This window comes from Vicia villosa, linkage group LG2 (genome assembly GCF_029867415.1).
Source record: "Vicia villosa cultivar HV-30 ecotype Madison, WI linkage group LG2, Vvil1.0, whole genome shotgun sequence".
Classification (NCBI taxonomy): Eukaryota; Viridiplantae; Streptophyta; class Magnoliopsida; order Fabales; family Fabaceae; genus Vicia; species Vicia villosa.
In genome coordinates, this window is record NC_081181.1 from 106,222,263 (window position 1) to 106,229,762 (window position 7,500).

The 7,500-nt window shown below is 31.8% G+C and overlaps 1 non-coding gene across 1 annotated transcript; it reads right to left on the minus strand.

Moving 5' to 3' along the window:
* Positions 1-6,377: 6,377 nt before the first annotated feature.
* On the minus strand, positions 6,378-6,451 carry TRNAN-GUU (transfer RNA asparagine (anticodon GUU)). Its single transcript has one exon. It is a non-coding gene; the product is annotated as a tRNA-Asn (tRNA).
* Between the last annotated feature and the right edge of the window lie 1,049 nt (positions 6,452-7,500).

Sequence of the window (7,500 nt, forward strand, 5' to 3'; positions counted from 1 at the left end):
TTGATACCACATGCATGAGTCAATGAAGTTGCATTGCATTCTTTGTAACATTGCATAATAATTGATTGAGTGATGTTTTAACTATTTGTGAATAAATGAGACTTTGATAATGAATGTGATTGACTTACGTGATGAAGATGTGAGTAGCTGAGGATGTGCAGGAGTGAGTAAATATGTGAAGCATGAGGATATATATGTATTTGTATATGTTTGATTGTTGATAACTGTTGTGCAACTACTATATTTATTCCTTATGTATTTGTTACACGGTGGGAGAACTGACTTTTTGAAAATGTGCGGATAGCAAGAGTCGCCACCGACTTTTATTTTATCCAATTGGAAAGGCTAAAAGAACAGAAAAAGACCTTTTAAAAGAGATTGAGTTCGGGGGGTAAGTTATACAAAGGGAAGGGTATAAGCACCCTTTGTATCCATGGTTATCCATGGGCTCTTAATTGCTCGGCTCACTTTGCTTTCAAAAATGTTTGAGTGTAGTGTGTGAATAGTAAAAACTTTGTTAAGGACTTTAGCTTGTAAATAAGCGTAGCCTCGTTTTGAAAGTTTTTGAAAAAAGAGTGTGAGAAAAAGATTTTTTAAATTTAAATCAGAGCAAGCAATTAGTAGCAACTACCCTAATTTTAAGATTTCTGTTCTTTAAGCTTTTCAGTTTGAAAGGGCTATCCATACCATAAAGAGGGTAGGAAGTCCTTTCGTTGGATGTTAGGGTCATCGAGAAGTATCGTTCACCATAAAACTGTCCCTACCATGTAGTGGTAGGTAGTCTTTATGGAAGGATAGAATAGTCATTAATCTTTTTTAGGCAACAGGCGAGGATACCTTAGCAATGGGACAATCATCTTATTTCCGAGGCAGCATCGAGGGACAAAATCTCATGATGATTTCATTGAATGAAGGCAACACTTGCTTTAGGTATCCTCGGAATCGAGGGACTTGATTATTTTCACAAATTAAGGCAACAGGCAACAGGCAACAAGACGGGTTACCCTAAACGTGTGTGGGTGCACAATCAAGTGATCAAATTTAATTATTTATCTTGTAATTAGTGATTCTAATTTAATTCAAGGCTTGCACTCCCTAGGATTATTAACCATAGCAGTTAATACAGTAGTTTAATGGTCCTACGCTATTACAATAAACACCTGTGAATGCGGGAAAATAAAGGCAAAAAAGAAAATATAAGCTATTACAATAAAACCTTGAGGGTAACAGAAAATAAAGGCAGAAAATTTTACAAGGCTTTGGGCCAGATACATTATAGATCAAAAATTAAAATTGTAAATTGACAAGGCAAAAGGCAAACAGAAAGATATTGAAAAAGGGATGAACCCTGATTTTTTAGAAAAAGAAAAAAAAGGTTTGTAAAGAAAGAAAGCAAAAAGCAAAGGTTTTTGAAAATGTTCAGGGCAAACCCTGATTTTTTAGGGAATGAGGTTTTATGAGAAAAATTAACACTAAGTTAATGGACGACACCTATCTAAGACCCCTATGGTTACCTAGGGTTTTGTTTAAAATCGAGGCCAGGCGATCCTAAAATTAACTATTGATTATAAACCTAATTAATTTTAGTTGACTAATCCTGATTAAATTAACCTTAAATTATTTAACCTAAAAAATTAATTAATTAATTAATTCCTAGATTAAACTATTTAATTATTAACCTAAAATCAATTACAAAATTATTTTTGAGAAAAAGCTAAATTAATTTTCTAAGGTCAATTACTAAATTAAATTAAAAAAATAAATTAATTATCTAAACTAATTACTAATTTAAAAATTAAATTAATTATTTGATTAAAAACAAATATTATTAAGAAAAAAGTTTGAAGTTTTTTAAAAAAAGAAATAATTAGAAAAGAAAAAAAAGGGATAAAAAGTAGTTAAAAAAACATTAAAAGAAATAAAAAATTAAAATTAAAATTAAAAAAACCTGGCGCTGTGATCCAGTGTGGGTTGCTCTAGGAGACCATGGCAGACCTGCGCCTTGGTGTGCGTTGGATCAGAAACCAGCGAGATTTGAAGGCCGATGGGGGAGAGGACACACCGTATACGTAAGACCGCAATGCGTCAAATCCCTCTTATTTCAAATTTGAACGCGCGCGCAAAAGGCCCAATGAGGAGGCGCCACGTCTTCGTCTCCCACCTCTGGCCGTCATCTTAGCCTAGGTTTTACCCATGGTTTTATTTCTCCGTTGCCATAGCCCTGTCAACAACGAATACAACCAAAACACAACAAAAATTATTCGCGAGGTCATGGATGGGATCGTCCAGACTTCACGATCATAACCATGGCCTCAATTGGTTCTAATTTTTCCTGCAAACAAAAACCCTAAAAGAAACTTGGAAACCCTAACAATGGCATAACATCGTACAAGTCCCTAAACTTCCAATAAATTATCAAGAAACGTCACATTAATTCATATGAACACAAATATATCAATGAAAACAGTTTATGATGCATGAATGAGAGTAATTGAGCAAATTTAGAATGGTGCAAACTGTGGCTTATTGGCAACGATTCTGGGAGCTTTGAGTCTGGAGAAGGATCGAGATACACTCAGAGATGCCTCAGGAATGCGTTTGGATTAATAGAAGTTCTTGAATTGGCCTCAATCCTTGAATTCAAGTTTGACTTTTGCTTGATATTTCAAGAGTTCGGTTAGGGCATAAGAGACTGCAAAAACTTGTCCTAATGTTCTGGAACGAGTGTGCTTGTATAGTAGAAGGATTAGGTTAACAAAACAAGAAAAAATCTCATTGAATCATTGATTTGCAAGCTTGGAAATTTGATTGAAAATTTGTCTTAAATCTTTCTAATTTTGGCCTCAAATGATCCAATTTAATCCAATCACCATGTGCACGAAATTATATTGACAATATGACTTAAATGATGATTGAATTTGATTTCCATATGCCTTTAAATCAAATATTTGATTTTACATAATTTATATGAACTAATCATCACTTTTAAATGATTAATAATCTATAAAAAATCAAATAAAATTCAAAAATTCGTGGTAATAATATTTTAGGCCTTGTATATCATAAGGATGAAGGTTGGGCCAAGAAAGATTGGGTTCCTTTGCAAAAAGATTCATTTTGGAGCCTTTTATTTCACATTTTTTCTCTCAAATTTATCCAACTTTGACAAGGCATATCTCCCTCAATTTTTAAGATATGGAGGAGTTATAGGACTTTTTGGAAAGCTCAAGATGTCTTCTACAAGCCAATTTGGAACTTTTTTTCCGTTTGGAGATTTTACCTTGATGATATGGGCTTTGACAAAAAACTGCTTTTGGTTTACTTTCAAAAAGGACCTATAATGTGTGTGCTCATATCTCCCAAATGAAGCATTTTTGGACTTGACTTTAGAGAGACAAAGTTGTAGATAATTCAATTTCCTTCTATAAGGCTTTGTTTGGGAAATTTCTGATGTTCCATGTGAAAGTTATGGCTGGTCAAAGTTCAGTTGACTTTTAGGTTAAAAACCCTAATTTAGAAACTTTGAGTTTTGTTGATTTCTGAAATTTCCCTGATGAATCATGATCAACCCTTGATCAAATGATGAATGTTACTTCAAAATAAGGATATTGACCATAAATCAGGAGTTTTGGCTATAATTTGACTATGGTTGACTTTTAGGTCAAACTGGTCGACTGTTGACTATTTGAGCAATTGACTGAGCAATCTTGGGAACTGAAGCTTTCATTTTGTCATAGGGATATTTTGGGACATAAGGAGTCATATTAAATCCATTGGAGACCTTTATTTATCCTTTTTACCCAAGAAATTCAAAACCCTAATTCAGGAGCCTTTGACTAGGAGAGTGTGCATTCAGTCAAGTCTTGAGCCTTTGATTTTCAAGTGAGCTTGAGTATAAAATGTGGTGGGCAAATTTTGGGGTATGACAGTCTTTTATAATGATTATGAATTACTAACCATTTCTGTTTGAATGTTACCTTCACGTGGATAACGCGTAGGTAATCAGGAATAGTTCGTCGAAGCTTAGAGGATAGCTTCATGGAGTCTTTTAGCCCTTTATTTCGAATAAAAAGGGTCTTGCTCTGATACGTAACATCGGGGTTAGGGCCGTTTGACTGGAACAATATCGTTCTTTTATTTGTTTGAGATCTGAACTACCTGTTGTGGTATTTGAAATGTTTTGAATTATGAATTCAACTGTGAGAAATTGAATCAAATTGTTGTTTTAAAGAAGTTTTTTATTTGAATAATTTTGAGAATCCGTGTTAAGGAGCAGGACGTTTTATTGTGAAGTTTTATGAAGGTGACACCCTTGTTGGTGATTCGTGATTATTTTATTATTATAATATATGGAGAATTTTATATTTGGGTTAGAAGGGTGTTACATTAGTGGTATCAGAACAGGTTGGTATTTCCGACCAAGTTATTAAGTCTGTAGTGTGAGAGCTGAATACTATCGGAAGTTATTCTAACTTTGGTGCTAATTTTTGTGTGAACAGAGTATGGCTGGAACAAACGACATTGCAATTGATGCTGCCTTGTAGGTTATTGCTTAAACTGTGCAGAATCATCCTAATGCTGGTGGGAGTGACAAATCTCATAGCTTGAGTGCGTTCTAGAGGAAGAATCCGCCTACTTTCAGAAGTCGGTACGATCCTAATGGAGCACATGAGTGGCTTAAGGAAATTGAGAGGATTTTTCGGTTGATGAATTGATCTGGAGCGCAGAAGGTACAGTATGGTACTCATATGCTGGCTAGAGAAGCTGACGACTGTTGGATTGGCACTCGTCAAAGATTGGAGGTTGTTGGTTAGTTGATTACTTGGATTGTGTTCACGAGGGAGTTCCTGAGGAAGTATTTTCCCGAGGATGTCCTGGAAAAGAAAGAGATGGAGTTCCTTGCGCTGAAATAAGGGAATTCAATCGTTACCGAATATGTTGCCAAGTTCGTAGAGCTTGTGAAGTTTTATCCATACTATAGTGCGGAGACGACTGAGTTTTCTAAGTGTATAAAGTTTGAGAGTGGGTTGCGTCCAGAAATCAAACGGGAAATTGGATATCAAAAGATCCGTAGGTTTGCAGAGTTGGTGAACAGATATCGAATTTATAAAGATAACATTTCTCATTTGGCTCATTACAAGAGTTTGAATGAGAATAGGAGAAAAATGAATCATGACCATAAGAAAACCGAATCATGTCCAATCCTTAGAGTGTTTAATAAAGTTATCATCTTCCTTTTCCTTCCTGGAGATATAAAGTCGGTCGGTAATTGCTACCCATAAACTTTAGTCTAACTAATAGTAAATATACATGCACGTTTTCTTTTCATTTTTCGCTTTGTAATTCTTATAAGAGCGCACAATTCCTCTTCAGCTTTTAGCATCTTTTCATCTTGATTTTATTTCTTCTTGAGTTGAGTTATGGTTTGATCCCACAAATTTGTATCTCCTTTTTATTTTTTAAATGATATTTAGAAGTGGGTTTTAAATTAGTTTATGCAGGCTTCCTAACTTTATTTCAGAAAATACTTTAGTTTTAATAATGAGAGACAATTATTAATATGTTATAAATTCTATATAAATTGTAGAGGATACTAGATTTGCAAAATTATAAAGTATTGATGAGATCAATTCAAAAATTAATAATGATATACAGTTATTAATATTTTTTATAAATTTATATAAATTGTAGAGGATGCGGTTTGTAAATTTATAAGTAATTATTAATATTTTTAAAATTATTTTTACTCCTCTAAAATGTTTTATTTGCTTTTAGTTTTAAAATATTTAAAAAATATGGTTTTGATTTTTCACATTTCAAATATTTAAATTTAATGTTAATATTATTATAATATTTTATTTACTTTTTAGTTTTGTATAATTAAAAAAAAAATAGTTTTGATTGTTCACATTCCAACATTAAATTTTTGAAAGAATTTAAGTTTATTAATAATAACTTTTAGTCGTTTAAAATGTTTTATTTATTTTTAGTTTTGAGTAATTTGAAACTTTAGTTTTTAAACATAAAATTTTAATATTGTTAAAACATAAAATAATACTAATTTTTAGTATAAGTATGAATATTTAAGTAGCATTAAGATATAGAGAGAAGAAGAAATTAAGATGGTTTAATAATAAGATTTTATGTATTTGATATGATTTTACAAAAAGAATATAAAACTAGACAGTAGTTGTTCCAAGAAAAATGAATAAAACTAGATTGAAGTGATGTATAGAATAAATGGTGATTTGTTATCGTGTACTATGCTACAGTAAATAGAAAGAAGAATGTGGTTGAAATTAGAGGGGGTTATAGAAGTAAAATTGGCGGAGGTTATCATAGAAGTAAAATAAGCATGAAAAAGAAGAAGTAAAAAACGCTAGAAGGAGGGGTTGAACCTCCGACCTTGTGGTTAACAGCCACACGCTCTAACCAACTGAGCTATTCCAGCTTCGTTGTTTAGAGCACTTTGATGTCCTTATTTATAGACATGCAACTCGTAATATGAAATTAATTGCACACGCAGTAGCGACTGAAACCGGTAATTGAAGATGCAACTTGCTTGCTTCATTCATACATGTACAAATATTATGGTGGAATGCTTCAAACATATTCTTGGCCTTTTATTAATAATTTTATATTAATATTCATTTATATAACTAAATTAGTAATTAAAAATACAACAGAAAACAAAATTAATTAATATTTGTAATAATATTTCATATATAAATAATAGGAAAAACAAAATTAATTAATATTTGTAATAATATTTCATATATAAATAATAGGAAAAACAAAATTAATTAATAACTAAATTTATTTGTAATTATATTTCATATATATATATATATATATATATATATATATATATATATATATATAATAGGAAAAAGATATCTAAAGTCATAAGTTTCTTTCATAACCATAACAAAGAAATCATCTAATTACTTTTAGCTTAACAAACAAACCATAACAATTATTTATATGCTCCAATTTTCACCTCTGTTTCTCCCATCTATTTATATCACTTGAGTCACAACCTTGTTATCCACATCATACCCAACATCTTTGTTCTATCTTCTTTCAAAATCATGGCATAAAGAACCTTTCAAAGCGATGAAAACCTGCTCTTTGTTACCAACGAACAAAGAATCATTTTTCAAAAAAATTGAAAGTAAGAGGTTATGATCTCTTGAAACAAGTGAGAACTCAAGCATGTGATACTAAGCTCTAAATGTATCAACACAACTTCATATGAATGGCATTTGATAATATGTTCTTATCAATGAAAAGAAATATGAACTTGTCAGTCTATATGACTAAAGTCAAAGGACATAGGTGTTAAACAAATCAAGACCAATCTCTCTTTTGTTTTCACTTAGTGATGTTCTAAAAGGCGTAAAGAAGATTTGACGCTTTCACACATTTTTTATTCTATGTTACTTGAATGCTCTAGAGGCTTCAATGTATACATACAAGAAACCTTCGTGGTAAAAGAAC